Source organism: Cryptomeria japonica, chromosome 2 (genome assembly GCF_030272615.1).
Source record: "Cryptomeria japonica chromosome 2, Sugi_1.0, whole genome shotgun sequence".
NCBI lineage: Eukaryota > Viridiplantae > Streptophyta > Pinopsida > Cupressales > Cupressaceae > Cryptomeria > Cryptomeria japonica.
This window is the reverse complement of record NC_081406.1, coordinates 375937373-375957521: the sequence shown is the minus strand read 5'-3', so window position 1 is coordinate 375957521 and position 20149 is coordinate 375937373. Positions and strand designations below refer to the sequence as shown.

Below are 20149 nucleotides of genomic sequence, written 5' to 3'. Positions count from 1 at the left end.
ATGTTTAGAAAGCACTAGAACAAAGCCTTGGAAAGAGGCTATGAATGCAGAATATCGATCACTAATGAAAAATAACACTTGGAGCTTGTTGATCTACCACTTAAGAAAGTAATTGGATGTAAATGGATATTCAAAACTAAGTATAAAGCAGATGGTGGTAAAGATAAATATAAGGCAAGACTTGTAGCTAAGGGTTATGCCTAGAAAGAAGGAATCGACTATGAGGAAACATTTGCTCCCACAACAAAAATTAAAACCATTAGAATGATCTTTGCTTTAGCTGCCCAATTGGATGGAAACTATATCAAATGGATGTAAAAAGTGCATTCCTCAATGGAGACCTTAAGGAAGAGGTCTATATGACCCAACTAGAGGGATACATTGCACCTGGTAGAGAAGAAAAGGTATGCAAACTTTTTAAGTCACTATATGGTCTCAAACAGGCTCCCAGAGCTTGATAATTCAAAGTAGATTCATAAGATGAGAATAATACAACAGTTTATGGGGATAGTTTTTAAAGCATACACAATGTTGAATACATTGAAGATAAATAGAGAAACAAATACTAGATGATATCACTGTTGACAAGGACTATCTGATTTGCATAAATATTCAACTACAAATACTGAAGAATTGGTTGAATCAAGCATTTTGCAGATTGAAAAAAGGATCATATTTATGAGTGGATGAAATTGCTTGAATTCACTATCAAACTCCAGCAAGAAAGTATGATGTCAATTCTATGATAATACAGTCAGCAAAGAAATAGTTAAATCACTCAAAAAAACAGCGATCAAAAGAAAACCATATAAGACAAAAAGCCAAAGTTAAAAAAACACATGGGAATAAGACAAAAACAGAAAAGACAAAAAATTAAAGAAGACAAAACAGAAAAGTGAAAAAAGACAAAATGAATAAGACAAAGATTAGAGAGGTGCAGCAAAGGGAACTATTTATATGAAAAGCAATAATTCTGTATAAGACAAATAAAGTGATCTTAACCTAAGGCAGAAATTATTCATCTAAAGGCAGCGATTACTTTAGACAATGATTAATATATAAGCAACCAGCAAAAGGGTGTGATTGGTAACAAATGAGTTTTTATTTTAATAAAGTACTTAAATTCCCTATATGGTGCATTCCTAACATATGACAAAACAAATATCATTATGTTGAATAAAAGCAGATTAATGTGAGAGCAGTATTAAAGACAATGATTAAAGATTAAAATGGCAGCATTTAAAAACAAAGCACCGATTCTCTTTGAGGGATTTTTGCTAAAAGTAAACTACTTTAATAGTGGAACAAAGGGACGTTTCCCTTGAAAAAGGAATGGCTCTTTGAAAAGAGTTTTGCACCCTTCATGAAAGGGTACGTGAATAATATAAAATCACTATGGGAATGTGAGATTTGTGAATTAAGTGGGCAGAGATGTATGTGTGAGTAATAAAAATAATATATTTAAGGAAGTGGTGAGTGTCAAAAGAACAGAAATATACATACCAAAGATAAGAAGAATATTGAAAATTTAATAAAGAGAAATTAAGAAGGTGGTTTGCAGATCTGATAAAGAGTATATAAAGAACAATGGCAGATTTATAAATAATCTTTAAGCAGATATTCAAAGCATATGAGTGGTGTTTTCAAATAGACCAAGCATATAATGTAAAAATCCTCAACTAGATTTTGTTTGCAGTTAAATATGAAACTCAGTTCATGTTATAATTTGGTGTTTCCAACACAGACATCTGTTTTTTATTTCATCATTAACACATTCACCAACCAAATGTATTGATAACACTGTTGATACAAAGGTTTCTACAACTGAAACATTCTATAACATTTATTCAGGTATTTATGAGAGTTTAATAGTGCACCTGTAGAAACAGTATTTGCCAGATATACGTTGAAGAAGCTGCCAACGCACAGCACAAAATATTGGGGTAATCCCTGGTTCGCATAGCAGAAAGATGATCTGGAACTGTTCGTGCCAAGTGAAATGGACACAGCCGCCAACAAAGATGAATTGCCCACATTAACGCTAAGGAATTGAATCACAGGAGCAGCCAGGATGTCGTGTGACCAACTTGCTATTCGCTGTGTAATCCACGCATGCCAGAATGAACACAGAGAATTGTTACGATGCCAGAATAACTTCCGGTTCCTCCAGTCACTTTATCTTCCACTTCCACAATCTCCAACAAGCAATCACTGTCGGAAAACATTTCCCCCACGATTTACACCGATTATGAAAAAGTTTCGTTAACGGTCTATGGCTTTGAACAGGACAAACACGGTGAAGGGACTATCACGGCGATGGTAATAGTCTGCACAACCATGGCAAGGAATCGCAGTTTGCGTGAAAATATTCCGCCATACACTGCTTTGACACCAGTTCGACAATTGCTTGCGCTCCGGTTTGGACCAATAGGCCAGATAATAATGCTGGCAAAAGGCCAAACAATAGAATTATATACTTCCCACATAGAGAAGATTGTTTTGAATTATCTTCGAAATTCTTTGTAAAAACAAGCCCCCATTCAAAGTGCTCATTGTTCCCCTATTTAAATCCAACAATCGGTTCACATTCCCGTAAGGAAATACAACTAACTCCCAGAATGAATTATTTAAATAATAGTTTATTTAGAAAACTAGTATTTAAATAATAATCTTTATTGAAAAAGTATAAAATAGCTAAATTAGCTCAACTTAATAATTATAATACATTAGTTCATTGGTAAGCTAATATACAATAATTAAAGTTTACTTTATTCTTATTCCACCAGAAGGCATTAATTTTTAGGGGACATCACAGTCTCCCCTGCCTCTTGTTGCTTGCCCTCAAGCAACTCAAGAACACGTTCAGTCTCCCACGTAGCATCATCCTGAGGCAGATTTTTCCATTTAATGAGATATTCCCTGATTGTCTTGTTTCTCAATTGCCTGTCCCGAGTTTCCAAGATCATTTCAGGAATCATTTCTAAATTCCCTTCATCATTAATAGGGGGTAAAGCCGTGGAAACTGTCACTTGCTGACCCAAAGCCTATTTGAGACAAGAAACATGGAAAACATTGTGCATCTTGCCATCTGCCAATAAATCTAATTCATATATTACTGCACCCACTTTTCGAACAACCTGATACAGTCCATAAAACCGAGGTTTTAATTTCTCAACCCCACTACGCTTGAGAGATGATTGCCGATAAGGTTGTAAGCGGAGATACACCAATTCTCCAACTTCAAAGTGTCATTCGACCCACTTCTTATCAGCATAATGCTTCTGTTGATTCTGAGCACAATGCAAATTTTCCTTAAGAGCTTTCCAAATATCCTGACAATCTTGAAGCAAATCACAAGATTTGGGAACATTACTCTGATCAAAGGCAAGATCAATAAAAGATAATGCATCATACCCATATAGAGCTCTGAAAGGAATCATACCAATAGACATATGGAATGTAGTATTATAGCAATATTCATCCAAATATAACCAACGAATTTATGCTTTCTAATGACCTGCTACATAGTGTTGATGTGTATTTTGTACACTATCAAACACAGAATAAAATATCCAAGGGTACCTTATCCTCTCTTGAGTAAAGCCTCTGAATGCTGAAGATATCGCGAAAAGGATCAATCAGGGTGACTTCAAGGTTCTTTGCTGTAGGGTCTCTACGTGTGGATAAGCACCAGTGGTCGTTGTGAATGCTGTTTCTTCAAGGGGTCTTATGTACTTTCTGAGAAAGCTGGTCCGTGTTACTCTCACTCGATTGCAGGAACAGGATTTTTCCTAATGCTAACAAATTCTCAAAAAAGGGCAAAAGATAGGGTTTTCAAGAGATAAATTCTAATCTAATCCTAAGAATAACTCAATGTAGGCTAGACTTGGTAAGATTCTACCAATTTCAGTATTGCCAAGGAATTACAACTCTACTGGAATTGATGCGATCTTCTAAGGTGATTAATGATTTTCAAATCATCCAGAATTATAGATACTACCATAAAGATACATATCGATAGTTCAATAATGACTGAAGGTTCAAGCAATCTAAATATCTCCAATTGACCACACAAGGCATCCTTACAATCAGTAAGAAGCTAGTGGTTTGGAACGTGAATCTCACCAAAGATCAAGCACAACACTTAGTCCTTCAAACTTAAATACTACTTCGACTGAGAATGATTCAAGAAAGTAAACAACCATGAAGATAGCCACAAGAATTGCAATTAAACACCATAACTTCAATATTTTATTGATCTCAAAGCCAAAATAGACAACAATTGTTCGAAATTCTTTCTTCACTACTCAATCTTGCTACAAAATAACTTTCTTCTCTCCAAAGCTCTAACTATCTACCTCCTTAATATCTAATCTCTAATCTTCTAATGACAAAATGAAAATGAGTGAGGGTATATATAGCATCCTCAATTACAATGAACGGCTCAGATCAAAAGAAGATCAACGGCTGAGATTCTGACACCTAAACCCTAATTAGGGTTTGTTACAAAAAGTTCCCCTTTTAGAAGAACATTATTAAATGCATAGCCAAATATTTAATTGGCACAAAAATCGAGGAAACATAGACCAATGATAATTAAGATGCCACATCATTCTATAACAACCGTTCTTCTAGAACCTTGTTCCCTTTCCAATCTCAGCAATAGGAATCTCGAGAAGATTCCTCATTCGCTCCTCCAAGTGGATAACCTGATCAAAGGCAGTGAGAAGAGTCGTTTCCCATCCAGGTTCGAGTTCTTTGATTTTTTCAATCAAGAGCATAGTAGTGAACATTAGATCCCGTTGCTCATCTGTGATGACATTCTCATCTTTGCAAAAGATGACCTTGACTCTCTCTTCCAACTCTTGGAGGTCCACATCCGTCTCAACTTCGATCCTCCTGCCGAGAATGGTACATAACACTTCAAACACCTTATCGTAAATTGGATGGATGACACCTTCAACTTGATTGCATTTGATGCTGATGTCCTCGAAAAGAACCTCCTTCATCTGGAGTAGAGTTGACCACTGAAGTAAATTATGAGCTCCTCCATCCATTATCTTTTCTTGTGCTAGGATCTTCCTTGGTGTTTGTCTGATTACTTGCAGAACAGGAACGATTACATCTTTAGTGTGAGCGAAAGCGGCTACAGTTATCATTAGGTTGTGGCGATCTCAAGGACCTGGATAGCTCGGTGGATTGTCTTCATCATTCTTGTTGTAAATTCAACGGCTACTATGTGGGATTTGTCCATCCAAGAGCTCATAAGCTGAACCAAGCTCTTGACTCTTTCTGCCTCGCCAACTGATTCAAGGGGAAGTGCTTGCATAGGAGATACTGTCGGATCCTAACGCCCCAAGGGCTGATTGAGATGACTAAAGTAGCCTCTCCAAGCACCGACTTCTCTCTCAAGCTTTCTATTCTTTTCCATTTCTTCTTTAAGCTTGTCTTTAAGTGCTTCAAATGAATCGGTTGCCTCATCCAGTGCCTGTTCAGTAGTGAGGGGACCAAGCTCAAATGTTTCTACATCATACTCATCTGCAAGGATTTCACCTTCATACTTGTCCACTACTGGTGTAGCTATCTGCAATTTCCTGGATCCTGTCTCATCTGTGATCACCTTGGACATCTTGGTGGCCTTCTTCTTTTCCGTTATCTCTTGAGAATTCCCTATAAGACTCTCTAAGTCAATTACATCTTCTTCATCTTCAATTACAATCACCCTTGTCAGTCTCTCTTTTAACCAATCCGGAATGGCGGATCTTGTCTCTCTAACTTGTATTTCCTTAGGCAATGTTTCATCTTCTCGGAGAGGGGATGTCGCCTCATCATCATTTTCCTGATCCTCATGTAGCTCATCAACTTGGGGAAATTGGCTTGATGAGTGCTGAGGTGTCTGCCCCTTTTCAGGCTTATCATTATGTACCATGGACTCCAGAGATTCATCAACTTCAGGTACCATCTTCCCTTGACCTTCTCCTTGGCTTGCCTTCTTTTCATGTCGAGAAGATGTGCCTGATGGGCGATCTCGATTGGCCTCTTGCTTCTTCTTGGAGGGTTCTCTTTTCTCAGGTCTTTCTTTCCTCTTTGCGCCTCTAGGATGAGAATTGCCTTCACTTGCGCTCGCTCCTCCTTCTTCTGGTCTTTCCTCCAAAGTAAAAGTCATTGGTATGTTCTGTTCTCTTAACTTCTGATGTTGTACATCCACCCATCTGCGAGTACATGACAAAACTGGAGCCATCAAAGCTCTCAAGTCCAAAACCTCAGGTTCATTCCCATCTATCTTCACTCTCTTATCTTCTTTGTCATAGGATGACTGGAGATGTCTGCCACTGTCCTGAGCTTGATCGGCTACTCTGTAAACTTTGCATTTCCTAATGAAATCTAAAGGTAATCTGGAATGCATCTTCCTTTTCACTTCTAAATCACTTGAGAGATTCATCCAAAAGTCCTCTACCTAAAATTCGTGTTTGTACTTCTTACCAACTGTCTCCTCCATATAACCATGAGGATCAAAATTCTCCCTCGAGGCAAAGAACGTGAATGAATATAAAGCCAGTTCCTTCTCTGCATCCTCCAAGGCTTGAGTATTAGGACATACTTCAACTGAATTCTTCAATATGATGGGCACGGGAACTCCATTTCCATGCTTGTGTCTCAATGCCTTTGCATAAGCTGCCAATTGTCTGGTCACCTCAAGTAGCACTATCCTGTCTGTCGGATACCTCGGCAACATGTAGGGAGGTGAAGGACACCCATGAATTCTGATATATGTAAACTTTTGAAACTGGATGAACCATGCACCATACTTCTTCACAAGTTCTTGTGCATCCAGAGATAGTCGATTATGAATCCCACCTTGCAATATCCTAGTGATGTTCATCGTGAAGGTGTCATTGACTAACTTGTAGTCACCTCTAGGAGGATGATGCAAATTTACATAAGAGTCACAAACTCTCACTTCTCCGGGTCCTCTTCCGATCACTCCTCTGTGAGGTAGCCCCGCATATTCGAAACTCCTGATCAAGGCATATATGACATATGAGCTCATGTGGAACGACTTGGTAGGCTTTAGTCTTCTTAACTGCACATCCAGGCAATGGCTAATAATTCTGGCCCAATGAATCGTTCCTTTCCCTTGGACAATCACTTGAATGAAGTAGAACATCCATTTCTCAAAGTAGAAGGCTTGAGGAGCCCCTGTAACTCGATTGAGCAAAGTTATCAAATCTCTGTACTCCTCCTGGAAGTCGATCATATGTGGTGTGTTGGGAATCTTGCTCAAGCGAGGACGACTTTTGAGCAACCAATTCTTATTGATGAGATTCAAGCAAGTGTCAGGATCATCTTCATACATTGACCTGGCTCCTTCTAAACTTTTGTAAATCATATCTTTATGCTCTGGAAGATGGAGAGCTTCACTTATAGCCTCCTCTGAAAGGTAAGCCAAAGTGTTTCCTTCCTTGGATACGATTGATCTCGATTGTGAGTCATAATGGCGGGCACACTCGATCATCAGCTCATGACACTGGACTGCTGGAGGGAAACCGGCCGCCTTGATGATGCCACTTTCAATTATCTTCTTTGCGACAGGTGATGGCTTGCCAATGTAGGGGACCTCTCGAAACTTCTTCACACTGAAGTTTCCCAAGTTGGTATCTCCGATATTGCTCCATTTGGACACGATCCTGGTCTCCAATTCTTCGTTCTTCTGATCTTCCTTCATGAGAGCCGGACGACTAGTAGATGCTCCCGCCTTTGGAGTCGCCATCTTGACACCTACATAACATTTCACAATTAGTAATATATCTTGAAGTGTGGAAATATAGAGTAGAAAGGAAGATTTAAGATTTTAATTAGGAAACTTCATGATAAATCTTGAGTTATCATTTCCTAATTAACTATGGCAAACTTAGAATTTTCAAAACAAAAGTTCAAAATTCAAATCTTCAACAATGGTGTCAAGATGATTTCGCCATACCTCCTCTTGAGTACTAACTCTAAGAAATGATGCAAAAATAGGTGAATTTCGCTAGGCAAAATGTAGATCAAAGCTCTCCCTTGAATATAATGCGCCTCCTTTAGCCTTCACAAGAATCAACTCCACCTCCTTCTAGTCTCCAACACTCGAAATAAATTTGCTCCAAATAGACCAGATTTTGCACCTCCTTCTTGCTCTCCAATTTTGCACTTAAAAGGATGATTAAATGAATGATTAAACTTGATCAAAGCATCCCCATTATATAGAGCGCTTACCCCTTTGCTCCCTCTAGGCCGACTTGGCAAAAAGAGGTTAAAACATAAATAAATTTCTAAAAAGAAGGGGCCGACTTGGTAAAATAAATAAAAATAAGACCTTAAGCACCCCATATTTAATTTTAATTTCATAAAAAAATTAATTTTAAATGCCTTCACAATAAAGGTTCGATTTTTTTTAAGGCTCAAAATTAATTTATTAAATGCCAAAATGTCTTTTATTAAATGCCAATTTAATTTTAATTAATTTCTTTCTCAAAGGCTTCGAAGTGAGCAATTTTGAGCAATTTGGGGAATATCAATGATCAAATATGGTAAAATAAAGAATGCTACTAACTTCGCCCTGGACCCTTGAAGAGGGTCAGGAGCGAATTTTCAATTTAGGCCTGGCATACCTTATTTTTCTAGTCCAAAACTTCATCTAGGCATTTAAATGGCATTTTTAATTGGAGTTTTGAGTTTGATTTCACTTGATCTCTAGGAGGAAAGTGCTATTAAGACTTTTTCGCCCTGGACCCTCAGAGGGGGTCAGGAGCGATTTTTCACTTTTGCTCTTAATCCTTCATCTTTTAATTGTCAACTCACCTTGTCGGATAAGCAATGATCTCCTTCGCTCGTTCCATGCATGCTTGATTCGCTTTTGCAATGCAAAATAAGGACTTCAAAGATTTTCACTCTGGGCCTCCACTGAAGGTCAAGAGCGACTTTTGCAATTTAGGCCAGGATCATCGAGTTTTGGAGGTAAATCCTTGTTTATTACGTTTTTGGAGGACCTTTCCACCTTAGCACAACCTTGCCTTAGCGCGATCTTGAAGGGAAGTTGTTGGTTTTGTAAATTTCGCCCTGGACCTTTAGTGAGGGTCAGGAGCGATTTTGAGTCCCTTGCACAAATTCTTGATCACTTTAACTTCAAATTACTTTCAAGGCGTAGAACATCGTTCTCCACTCCCTTTTGAGTCTTGGAAACAAAAATACCATCTCGAAATACAAGGGAAGTGAGAGCTCTTGGAAATTTCGCCCTGGACCCTTGGAGAGGGTCAGGAGTGATTTTCCCTATTGTCATCAAAATTTGCACTCTCAGCATCTCAATTCCACTTCAAGGCATTTCAAACATTGTTTCAAACTTGTGTCTAGGCTTAGCTTCGCTTAATTTTGGAGGAAAAGGTTGGATATTAGGTTTTTCACCCTGGGCCTTCAGTGAAGGTTAGGAGCGATTTTGCAAATTCAAGTATATCCATCTTTTGCTAGCCCTCCAAATTATCTTCAATGGTCAAAACACACCCTTCCTCACTCATTCAAGCAAGATTTTGCCTTAATTCTTCAAAGAAAGGAGAGAAACTTAGAAATTTGCCCTGGACCTTCAGTGAGGGTCAGGAGCGACTTTTCAAACCTGGCTTGATTGCTTCCTTGTTGATCGTCCAAACTATATTCAATGGGTAAAACACACTTGCTTTCATCTATTCCAATCATAAAAAATCACTTTGACCTTGCAAGAAAATGTGCCTTTTGAGAATTTCGCTCTGGACCTTCAGAGAGGGTCAGGAGCGAATTTTGCTTTCTAGACCAAAATGCTTCACTTTTCATCATGAAATGCCTTTGCTAGGGAAGATTTCATCTTGTTTCATGCTGTGAAAAAAGTTCATGTCCAAGAAAGGTCTAAAAATGTGCATATAAAGAATTTCGCCCTGGACCTTCAGAGAGGGTCAGGAGCGAATTTACCTCTTTTGGGCAAAACTCCATCATTTCATTATCTTCAAATAAGTCTGGACACTTTATCACACTCATTTCGTCCTCCACCACACTTTTGATATCTCAATTTGATTAAACAAGGTCAGGAATGACTCCAATAAGTTTTTTCGCCCTGGACCTTCAGAGAGGGTCAGGAGCGATTTTGATGATTCCAACAAGATCCTTCATCATCTCAAGTTAAAACTCCTTCAGGTGGATGGAGAAAGTCATTCATTTTCCACTCATGTCCAACACTTGGTCCCTTTTTCACTATAAGATGAGGGAAATCAAAATTTCGCCCTGGGCCCTCAGCAAGGGTCAGGAGCGAATTTTCCCTTAGCCTTCAAAATTCATCATTTTGCATGCCCTCAAATCTTCAAAAGCATCAAGTCACGTCCAATCATCCCTCCTGGAGATCCTGCACAAAACAAATTAGAAAAAATCAATGACAAATATGCCTTAAATAACATTTTCGCCCTGGACCCTCAGCAAGGGTCAGGAGCGATATTACCCTTTCTGGCAAAACTTTTCAACATTTAAGTCTCCAATCATTTCACAAAGCAGAGTTAGGTCATTCTCAAGGCCAAGAACCAGTTAGCAAGCCTTCTCAAAACAAGAATTTGTGTTTTAGGATGAAGTTCGCCCTGGACCCTCAGCAAGGGTCAGGAGCAACTTCTCTATTTCAGGCATCATTTTGCTTTCAAAAATTTATCAAAACTTCCCCAGGCAAGAACACACCAAAATCCTCTTAAAACATCTTCACACTTAGCCAAAATTGCGAAGGAAATCCAATCTACAAGGATTTTTGCCCTGGGCCCCCAGAGAGGGTCAGGAGCAAAATTGGCATTATTAGATTCTTGATCTATTTCTTCACTTATTCAACTTAGCCCACTAGACTCACTTTCTTCACTGACTGTGTTAAACTGACTTAGACTAGGAAACAATTGGACCTTACCGTAAAGACCTTCAATCTAGACTTAACCTGAGACCAATTTGACTCCCCTGACAGGCTTACCTTATTTCAACAATCTCAATTCTCGGGAGGACGCTTAACAACTTTCAAAATTTGACTGGACTCAGCTTGAATAATATCAAAAAGAAACCCTAAGGCTTAGCCCTAGCCCAAACAAACCACTCACTCACTCAAAACCCTAAAAGCAGAGAGAAGAACAAGCGAAACAAAAGCAAAAAAAGAGGGGGTCCCCATTCTAATGGGGCGATTGTGAAATGGTCACAACACATAGTTACGAAGGTAAGCTTCTATCCACTTGTTTACTATTTCCGTCTATCTGTCAGTTTGCGGATGATAACTGGTACTCTGATTCAACTCTGTACCTGTCAATCTGAACAACTCTCCCAAAAATATACTCAAAAATCTACTATCTCGATCACTGATTATATTCTTCGGTAAACCATGTAAACGGAATATCTCTCTAAAGAATAAGTCTGCGATCTGAACAGCTGTAAATTATGTAGTGATAGAGAAGAAATGTGCAAATTTGGTTAATTTGTCAACCACAACAAAAATACAATCTTTACCTTGGGATCGCGGTAAACCTGTGATAAAATCCATCGATTTACTTTCCCATTTTTGTTCCGGTATAGGTAGCGGCTATAATAGACCTGCAGGATAAGTATGCTTTGCTTTATTTTGCTGGCAAGTGATGCATTCTTTGACATAATGTAGGACATCATTTTTTAATCCTTTCCATGTGAACCTTTCTCTTATCTGTCGATAAGTTTTGAAGTACCCTGGATGCCTTGCCAAAGGAATATCATGTACGGATTGTAGGACCTTCTCTCTCAACTTTGATCCTAGAACCAAATTAATCCTGTCCTTGAAATAAATAATATCATTAACAACTTTATATTTGTCATCCTGTACATTACCATCCATCAAATCACATGCAAAAGAATCTTTAGAATATTCAACCAGCAATAAAGATTTCCAATCAGCTGTTACTACAGATAGTGCGTTTATTTCAGGCCTCCTAGATAATGCATCTGCAACAACATTGTTTTTACCCTTAACATATTCAATTTCAAAATCATAAGCTTGGATCTTACTGATCCATTTTTGCTGCCTGTCATTCAAGTCCTTCTATCCCAAGAAATACTTCAAATTGTTATAGTCAGTTCTTACTACAAATTTACCACCAACCAAGTATTGTCTAAATTTAACCAATGCATGAATGATTGCCAACATTTCTTTGTCATAAATGGAATACAATCTTTCAAGGTTACTAAGTTTCCTGCTTTCATAAGCTATAGGATGTTTATTTTGCATTAGAACTGCTCCTATTCCCTCACCAGATGCATCACATTCTAAAACAAAAGGCTGATTAAAATCTGGGAGTGCAAGTACTGGGCAAGAACTCATCACCTCTTTAAGTTTCTCAAAAACTCGTTGTGCTTCCTCAATCCATCGAAATGCCCCTTTTTTGGTAAGATTTGTCAATGGTGCCCCAAGCTGTGAAAAGCCTCTCACAAATCTCTTGTAATAACTGCATAAACCAAAGAATCCTCTTAAATCTGTCAGATTACGTGGTGGTGGCCAATCCAAAATGGCTCTTATCTTTTCCTGATGAACCTGTACACCTGTAGCACTAATCATATGCCCTAAATACAAAGATTTTGTCATTCCAAATTCACATTTAGAAGCCTTTGCATAAAGTGATTGAGATTCCATAATACCAAGGACCATATCAATATGTTTCAAGTGATCTTCCCAGGTTTTGCTGTAATCAATATATCATCAAAGAAAACTAGCAAAAATTTCCTCAACTGTTTGTTAAAGATATGATTCATACAAGACTGAAATGTTGTTGGAGCATTTGTTAATCCAAACGGCATAACCAAGAATTCATAATGACCATAATGACAGCGAAAAACAGTTTTATGAATATCTTGATCCCTTAACTTAATCTGGTGATATCTTAACCTTAAATCAATTTTAGAAAAATAAACAGCACCATGTAATTCATCTAACAACTCATCAATTTGAGGAATTGGATACCTATTTTTTATTGTCTTTTTGTTAAGAGCACGGTAATCAATACACATACGAAGAGTTCCATCCTTCTTTTTAACTAGTACTACTGATGATGCAAAAGGACTAGAACTAGGCCTGATATGCCCCATATCCAACAATTCCTTAATTGCTTTTTCTATTTCATCCCTGAATGTTTTAGGATGTCTGTAAGGAGTTGTGATAATTGGTTTGGCACCTTCTTCTAATTCAATGGTATGTTCAAATCCTCTATCATGAGGGACTCCTGGAGGTATATCATTGAAAACCAGATTATGTGAATCTAATACTTTTAACAAATCATCTTGATAATGTTTAAATTCAAAACCTAATACCTTGTTAGAGATTAAACATTGTGCTGACCATGCCACATCTCCATATCTGAAAATAGCCTCCATTCTTTTAGCACTAACGATCCTGGGACCACCGTTAGACATACCACGAAGCACTACTTTCTTATCATCGATCTTAAAAGAAAATTCCAATCTTTTAAAACTCTGAGTGTACTCATCTAGTGTTTCCATCCATTGAATACCCAAAGCAACATTAGTATCAGCCAAATCAATCACATTAAAATCATCAGTAACAGTATAATTGCCGAGAGTAATACTCAAATTAGGAACTTTATGAATACTGGACAGATTAGTTCCACCTGCTACTCTAAAATCAAAACCTTCATGTTTTTCAGTTTGCAATCCACGTTTTTCCACAAGAGCTGCATCTATAAAATTATGAGTAAAACCACTATCAAGCATAACAACCACACACTACCCATTCAAGACTCCTCTAACTCTGAAAATATTATAATGTGGTGTTCCTGTCATAGATGCTATTACCTCTTCTCCATGTTTAGTACCTGTCTCTGATTCTGTGTTCTATGGTACGGGTTCTATGTTAGGTTCAACATTCTCTTCATCATCACTATCTGACATAACCTCAATGTAATGAATTTTCCCCTTTCCCAAACATCTATGTCCTAGTTGCCATGATTCTCTACAGCTAAAACATAGTTTTTTCCTTTTGAGTTCTTCCCTCTCTTCTTTATCTAACTTGTTTTTAGGGAAATTATCTTTATTGAAAGGTTGTTTGTCTTTTTCAGGTTTAGGTGGTGGTCCTTTATTAAAAAATTTCCCTTTTGAAGATGGTTCCAATTCTCTTGCTCTTTTAATAGTTGTTTGTAAAGTAAGAGGGTTCAAGGACTTAACCCAATCTTTGAGTGAATCGGACAATCCATCTATGAATATCACAATTTTATGTCTCTTTGAAATCTCAATAACTAAAATTGCCAACTTTTCAAATTCAGAGATGTATTGCTCAACAGTTCCAGTTTGCTTAAGCTGAGTCAAATCTTTAAGATGAAGTTCAGGATCTTTAAAATCAAATCTATCTATAAGTTTCTCAGTAAACTCAATGTAAGTATCAATCCGATTATGATCCAAAGTTACTAGCCCATGATGCCACCATTCATGTGTTACACCTTCAAGATGTAATGCAGCATATTTAATTGCCTCATCTTCCAACATAGGGTTTAATTGGAAGTATGTGTCTAATTTTTGCACCCAAGCCCGAGCAGTTGTTTTACCTGACCCATCAAAATAAGGAATGGACATTTTACCAATTTTTCTTTGCAATTCACTATTGTTCCCTCGCTGTCCTCTTGGCCTATGTTTCATTCTGACATCCAAGTATTCTCTAAATGTCATTGTTGATCTAAAATCATCCCCTGATAATAACCAATCATGGTGTATCTCATCCTGTAATTCTCTAATTGTCGGTTCATTTTCTAGTTGCATATTCCTAGTAGTGAAAGTTGGCATAAAGGGTCTGGCTGTTCCTGTTCTTTCCGGCTGATTATTATTAACAGAATGCTTATCTCTACCCCCATTATTTGCCCCAGCATTTTGATGTTGATTATTTCCACCATTATTTTGATGCTGATTAATATTTTGTGCCATAAATTGGGTCATTAAATTAGTCATTTTGTTGACATTATCCTACATATCTTGTTGACTTCTGACTAAAGTTGCTATGAGATCCCTATTGTTTTCAGGTTCCCCCATATTGTTTGTTTCAAAAATAATCTCTTCGTCATTTTCAGTATGGCTGTCCTCAATTTCAAAGTAAATAGAAGAACTACTTTGTGCTAAAGGAGAGTTTCGATATCTGTTTTGTCGGACCATAGTATTCTGAAAAATTATAATTTCCCTGGTGCATACTCAGCGGTGCATAGATTTTTCATAAATTTTCAACTCAAAAACACCCTACAGGCTGGCAGGATTCAAAAGCTCTGATACCACTGTAAAAATCCTCAACTAGATTTTGTTTGCAGTTAAATATCAAACTCAGTTCATGTTATAATTTGGTGTTTCCAACACAGACATTGTTGTTGTTTGAAATTCAAGTGATATTATCACACAGATTCTCTTATTCAAATCTTTTCTTGCTGTTATGTTTTTTATTTCATCATTAACACATTCACCGACCAAATGTATTGATAACACTGTTGATACAAAGGTTTCTACAACTGAAACATTCTATAGCATTTATTCAGGTATTTATGAGAGTTTAATAGTGCACCTGTAGAAACAGTATTTGCCAGATATATGTTGAAGAAGCTGCCAACGCACAACACAAAATATTGGTATAATCCCTGGTTCGCATAGCAGAAAGATGATCTGGAACTGTTCATGCCAAGTGAAATGGACACAACTGCCAACACAGATGAACTGCCCGCATTAACGCCAAGGAATTGAATCACGAGAACAGCCAGGATGTCATGTGACCAACTTGCTATTCGCTGTGTAATCCACGCATGCCAGAATGAACACAGAGAATTGTTACGATGCCAGAATAACTTCCGATTCCTCCAGTCACTTTATCTTCCACTTCCGCAGTCTCCAACAAGCAATCACTGTAGGAAAACATTTCCCCCACGATTTACACCGATTATGAATAAGTTTCGTTAACAGTCTATGGCTTTGAATAGGACAAACACGGTGAACGGACTATCACAGCGATGGTAATAGTCTGCACAACCATGGCAAGGAATCGCAGTCTGCGTGAAAATATTCCGCCATACACTGCTTTGACACCAGTTCGACAATTGCTTGCGCTCCGGTTTGGACCAATAGGCCAGATAATAATGCTGGCGAAATGCCGAACAATAGAATTATAGACTTCTCACGCAGAGAAGATTGTTTTGAATTATCTTCGAAATTCTTTGTAAAAACAAGCCCCCATTCAAAGTGCTCAGTGTTCCCCTATTTAAATCCAACAATCGGTTCTCATTCCCGTAAGGAAATACAACTAACTCCTGGAATGAATTATTTAAATAATAGTTTATATAGAAAACTAGTATTTAAATAATAATCTTTATTGAAAAAGTATAAAATAGCTAAAATAGCTCAACTTAATAATTATAATATATTAGTTCATTGGTAAGCTAATATACAATAATTAAAGTTTACTTTATTCTTATTCCACCAGAAGGCATTAATTTTTAGGGGACATCACATATAAGGACTAAGAAAAGAATGTATGTAAGAATACAAGAAGCAGTGCAATGAAGAGTTTTAGAACAGAAGCACATTATTGCAGACTTATGAAGGCTTGTATGAATAGACTTATAAGGAGTATATAGAAGACTATTGCAGATTTGTGATTAGACTTATAAAAGATTCAAGAAGGAATTATTGTAGATGAAGAAAAGAAGTTTTGTGGCAGAGTTATGATCAATATGAGAATGTGATTGTAACAATTTGAAGAAGAAAATAATAGCATAAGTTGTGAAGAATAGGATATCCATCATCTATTAAAAGGTGGGAATCTGAGTGAGGGGTTGGTGCCTCTAACCAAATGAGGGGTCGGTGCCTCTAGTGAGTTGTGTCGTGCATATTGCACACACACCCCTGCTTCACAGGAGACCCCCATGCCTTCATTCTACCTATCGCGAAGAGAGAGAAAGCTCTGTACGTTAGATTTGAGCCTTTTTGTAACCTGCCCGTGTGGAGAGGGATATCTGTCAGCCGAAGTCATTTGTTTGCCTCCCAGTAGCCTGCAAAACCCGATAAAATACCGATATCGCCTCCAAATGCCGACCAAAGCTAGATAAAGTAATAAATTTGGTTGCTTTGCAATGAATCGTTTTTTTATTTGCCTCAACATCACCGAAAATTTCCTGATGCTTGGCACTTAGAACATAGAGAGAAAAGTCATATTGTGTATTCCTCCCCATGCCTCTGTAAGCCCCGATAAAAAACCCCCAAAATGATCGCGCGCAAATCCGTAGGGCGTCAAAACGTAGAAGGTAAAGTCACGATCTCCTCACATTCGCCGACAAATCCCCCTAGAAAATACTGAGCCAGGGCAAAGGCAAGGAAAAATAAAATACATCAAGCTTTCATGGGCAAAATGCTAAGTTCAAACTCTTTCATAGCCCCCTATTTGGTCAAGAATTTTTGCCAAAGATGCCCGCGTTGTGCCCAAAGAGTCAAAACAAAAGGAAGATGAGGCTCGAGCATTCCAGGGACAACCATTTTCACAAACCCTCTGAAATTGCTGACAAATCCCCCTAAAAAGTGCCAAAAAAAATAATATCGACGATTTGAGTGTTTTTTTTTTAAGTCGATGAAAATCAAGTAGGGCTTTGGATGAAATTTTGGGTATAATGGCTGATAAAAGACCCAATGAAATGCTAAATATTGAAAACGAAGGGGGAGTTAATTTAATAAAATTCACAGTTTTTTTTTGAAAGTCAAAGCACTTTGAATTCGCCCCACATAATTGGCCTTATATTGCCGAAGTTTTCCCTTAAGTGGATAAATGATTAAGAAATAAAGAAAAGAAGGGGGATTCAATGAAATTATAGGCATCAAACTGTTAGCGTTTTTGTTGGCATTTTTGCTCCAAATCGCCGAAGTTTTCCCTAAAAAGAAAACATTAAGTGAAATCGTAAAAAGGAACTTTTTGACACTTTTGTTCTAAATCGCCGAACTTTTCCCTTTAAAATGGCGAAGATATTGAGTCAAAAGTGAAATGAAGTAAAGGAGATTCAAATTGTTTTAAAAGTAAACATCTTTCATTTTCCCCTCTTATTCACTGAAACGAAGCCCAACGTTGCCTTGACAACATTTAATATTTGTTAAAATTACTTAAATTTTTTGAAGTGATTGATTCAAGTTAAACTTGCTTTTGCAGATCAACACCATTGGAAGGAGCATGCGGGATAAAAATGATGATTACGAAGCACTGCCAATGGACATGTTGCAGATGTAAAGTTCTTTCAAAATTCTATGATCAAAATAGAAGAGATGGAGATATGATCTGAAAGTTGTATTTTATCTGCTATAGCGTGTTTTAAAGATGCACCACACTTATCAATTTCGGTGTGTGCATCCTCCTCAATGTAAGCATGCTATATAAGTGGATGAGGGGTTACGTAGTGAAGAGATATGTCTTCCCACGTGGGAAGACACATCTCTTCCCTACGTACCTCTCACCACAGTATATAAACTAGTCACTATTTACTTACCCGATCGGAAGGAGTGCAACTTGTTTGAGAATCGCTTTACCACCTGATACCATGAACGGTGTAACCGTTGGTCAAACGCGATAAGTTAACTTTGGTTTTATTTATCATTACTTAACGTTAACATATTAGTATATGTAATCAAATTAATATATATATATATATATATATCGGAAGCATGAAATAGTACGACCAACGTTACAAAATTAACACTCCCTCTTAACTAGGGAGGACACATTTCATGTTAGAGAAAACATCACAATTCATCCATTGATTGTGAAGAGAGGAGATATCACACCATAGTGATATTCAGAGATATGGTTCAACAATGAATATCAAGTCTCATGATACTCACCATAACTCATAGTTATCAAATAAGGTATGTGCACTGACATCAAGTCACATGATGCCTACCATACTAATAATGATTTCATGGCATGTCCACGAATAGTATGTTCATAATATTCACCATGAAGATCTCTATCATAATTATGGTTTATTTAATGATATCAACCAACACATATCTACCATAATGTCTCAGAGATATACATACTATCATGACATGTCCACAGATATCAAGTCACATGATATCCATCAAGATAGTTAAATTGATAATTGTAAAATCGTCACCTTACAATATCAATTTGAAACAAGTGTTCATTATTGAAAAGTCGACACCCTTCAATAATGTTCACAGAAGGCCCATGCAGTCATGGAGTCACACACATGACAAATAAAAGAGTTTACACACTAAACATCCTTAAATATATTAGTATATCAGAATAAATGAGACTCTATCTCAAAATTAAATAACATTTTCAACCATACCAAGTTTATCTCTAAAGTGTTCAATCTTGATCCTGGAGAGAGGCTTGGTAAGAATGTCGGCAATCTGATCACCTATGCTAATATAATTCAGTCGGATCACATTCCTTTCCACCATATCTCGAGCATAGTGATAAGGAGTCTCAATGTGTTTAGACCTGTCATGAAATACTGGATTCATTGAAAGCTTGATGCAACTCTGATTGTCACAGTAGATGACAATAGGATTTAAGGGCTGACCAAACAGTCCTACAAGCAATTTCTGGAGCCATACAGCTTCTCTTGCTCCCATGGAGGCTGCAATGTATTCAGCTTCTGTAGAACTCTGAGCAACTGAAGACTATTTTCTACATATCCATGAGATCATTCCTGATCCTAAACTGAAGCAACATCCTGATGTTCTTTTCCTGTCAACTATGCTTCCAGCCCAATCAAAATCAGTGAATCCATGTAGGTAAAGTTCTACATGTTTATATTTCAAACCAAAACCAATAGTTCCTTGAAGATATCTCAAAATATGCTTTGCAGCAACAAGATGTATTTCCCTGGGTTAACACATGAACTGACTTAGTGCATTTACAGCATAACATATATCAAGTCTTGTATTTACCAAATACATCAGAGATCCAATAATCTGTCTGTAGAGTATAGGATCTGGAAACTCAGATTCTGCAGTTGTTTCCTTTAGCTTGCGCAGATTTGTCTCCATAGGTGTGGTCATGGATCTACAATCCAACATTCTAAATCTCTTGAGTATATCAATGGTGTATTTTCCTTGATTAAGG

The 20149-nt window shown here is 37.4% G+C and overlaps 1 protein-coding gene across 2 annotated transcripts in view; it reads right to left on the bottom strand.

Moving 5' to 3' along the window:
* Window positions 1-20149, bottom strand: part of LOC131027024 (squamosa promoter-binding-like protein 3) — a 115999-nt gene that overhangs the window by 13117 nt on the left and 82733 nt on the right. The window lies entirely within an intron of this gene.